Below are 3,483 nucleotides of genomic sequence, written 5' to 3'. Positions count from 1 at the left end.
ATTTCAGGAACTGCGGCCTCCGTGGTTTATCTCCGTAAAAACACTGTTACCGTTTCCGCCACACACACACAGTATCAAATACACACACACAGACACACACACACAGTATAAAATACACACACACACAGAGACACACACACAGACACACACACACACACACACACAGTATCAAATACACACACACACAGACACACACACACACAGTGTCAAATACACACACACACACACAAACAGTATCAAACACACACACACACACACACACACACACACAGTGAGTGCTCCATTATCCGGCCGTTGTTCAGAATGATTAATAATCAATGACTTCACTTCCAGCTGAATAAACCAGCAGCTTCTGTCTGTGATTGACAGCTCGGAGTCATGTTACTCTGATTCACGATACAAACAGAAGTACATATGTATATACTGTATATATGTACACACATATGTATATATATATATATATATATATATATATATATATATATATATATATATATATATATATATATATATATATATATATATATATATATATACAGTGGCTTGCAAAAGTATTCATACCTCTTGAACGTTTCCACATTTTGTCACATTACACGCCACAAACATAAATATATTTTATTGGAATTTTATGTGGAAGACCAATGTCTCTACCAGCTTTGCACATCTACAGACGGAGACTTTTGCCCATTCTTCTTTGCTAAACAGCTCAAGGTCAGTCAGATTAGATGGAGAGCGTTTGTGCCATAGATTCTGGATAGGATTTTGGTCTGGACTTTGACTGGGCCGTTCTAACACATGAATATGTTTTAAACCATTCCAGTGTAGCCCTGGCTTTATGTTTAGGGTCGTTGTCCTGCTGGAAGCTGAACCTCCGCCCCAGTCTCAAGTCTTTTGCAGACTCCAACAGGTTTTCTTCCCAGATTGCCCTGTGTTTGGCTCCATCCATCGTCCCATCAACTCTGACCAACTCCCCTGTCCCTGCTGAAGAGAAGCACCCCAGAGCATCATGCTGCCACCACCATGTTTGACAGTGGGATGGTGTGTTCAGGGTGATGTGCAGTGTTAGGTTTCTTATGGTTTTCTTTGAACAATGGCTTTCTTCTTGCCACTCTTCCATAAAGGCCAGATTTGTGGAGTGGAGCCCAATAGTTGTCCTGTGGACAGATTCCCCACCTGAGCTGTGGATCTCTGCAGTTGGTCCAGAGTCACCATGGGCCTCTTGGCTGCATCTCTTGTCAGTGCTCTCCTTGATGGCCTGCAAGTTTAGGTGGACAGCCGTGTCTTGGTAGGTTTGCAGTTGTGCCGTACTCTTTCCATTTCCGGATGATGGATTGAACAGTGCTCCGTGACATGTTCAAAGCTTGGGAAATCTTGTTATAGCCTAACCCTGCTTTAAACTTCTCCACAACTTTATCTCTGACCTGTCTGGTGTGTTCCTTGGACTTCATGGTCCTGTTTGCTCCCCAATATTCTCTTAACAAACCTCTGAGGTGTCACAGAACAGCTGTATTTGTACTGAGATTAGATGACACACAGGTGGACTCTATTTAGTCATTCGGTCAACATTCAATCGTTCAGCAGTCATCAGGCAACTTCTGAAGGCACTTGGTTGCACTCAGAGAAAAGGGGCTGAATCATTTTGCACACTGCACTTCTCAGTTTTTTATTTGTGAAAAAAATGTAAAATCATGTATAATTTTCTTAGTACTTCACAATTGTGTGACACTTTGTGTTGGTCTTTCACATAAAATTCCAATAAATATATTTATGTTTGTGGCGTGAAATGTGACAAAATGTGGAAACGTTCAAGGGGTATGAATACTTTTGCAAGCCACTGTATATATATATATATATATATATATATATATATATATATATATATATATATATATATATATATATATATATATATATATGCTGTTGAACAGTGGTGGGCCGTCAGGGCCTGCTCAGCCTTCTCTGCTGGCCTAAACAGAATCACAAAGTTATGTCTCTGAGCAGCTTCACACTGCTAGAGCAGCCTCTCTCTCCTCTGTCCTTTATCCTTCTGTACCTTTCTGCTGCCGTTGACACAGGGAACCACCAGATCCTTCTTTTCTCCCTCCAGGACCTTGGTATCTCAGGCTCTGCTTTCCTTCTTCTCATCCTACCTCAAAGACCACCTACCGGGTAACTTGAAAAGGATCTGTGTCTGAACCTTGTCCTCTCACTACTGGGGTCCCTCAAGGCTCCGTCCCGGGTCCTCTCCTCTTCTCTCTGCACACCAACTCTCTCGGCTCTGTCATTCGATCGAATGGCTTTTTCTACCATAGCTATGCTGATGACACCCAACTGAGCCTCTCGTTTCCCCAGTCGGAAACACAGGTAGCAGCAGGGATATCTGCTGTCTGACTGACATCTCTCAGTGGATGTCCACACACCACCTGAACATTAACCCTGACAAGACTGAACTACTTTTACTTCCAGGAAAAGGCTTTCCCACCCACGACCTCACTATTACCTTCAACAACTCAGTGTTGGCCCGACCCCGACTGCCAGGAACCTCGTGTGACACTCGACAGTCAACTCTCCATGACTAACAACATTACCGCAACAACATGTTCATGTAGGTTCATGCTACACAACATCCTGTAGGTCCATGCTACACAACATCATGTAGGTCCATGCTACACATCATCATGTAGGTCCATGCTACACAACATCCTGTAGGTCCATGCTACACAACATCCTGTAGGTCCATGCTACACAACATCCTATAGATCCATGCTACACAACATCCTGTAGGTTCATGCTACACAATATCCTGTAGGTCCATGCTACACAACATCCTGTAGGTCGATCCTATAGGTCCATGCTACACAACATCCTGTAGGTCGATCCTATAGGTCCATGCTACACAACATCCTGTAGGTCCATCCTATAGGTCCATGCTACACAACATCCTGTAGGTCCATGCTACACAATATCCTATAGGTCCATGCTACACAACATCCTGTAGGTCCATGCTACACAACATCCTGTAGGTCCATGCTACACAACATCCTGTAGGTCCATCCTATAGGTCCATGCTACACAACATCCTGTAAGTTCATGCTACACAACATCCTGTAGGTCCATCCTATAGGTCCATGCTACACAACATCCTGTAGGTCCATGCTACACAACATCCTATAGGTCCATGCTACACAACATCCTGTAAGTCCATGCTACACAACATCCTGTAGGTATTTGTATAGGTCTTTCTGTAGGTATCTTGATAAATCCTAACTATCAAACCACGGATGAGATAAAAGATGGAAGGTTTATACCGATATCGTTAAGACACAGTTCCCTCCGGGATCACTGGGACAACCGGAGGAGTGACCGTGTGTTAGGGGCGGAGCCTGTTAGAGGTTGACCTCTCCACACGTTACAGTACATATATGAATATATGTGTGTAGGGTTAAAACATGACATCATTAATAAATAAGAGATGTCTTTATG

The sequence above is a fragment of the Taurulus bubalis genome (assembly GCF_910589615.1).
Source record: "Taurulus bubalis genome assembly, chromosome: 2".
Lineage (NCBI taxonomy): Eukaryota > Metazoa > Chordata > Actinopteri > Perciformes > Cottidae > Taurulus > Taurulus bubalis.
This window is presented reverse-complemented; position numbering follows the sequence as displayed.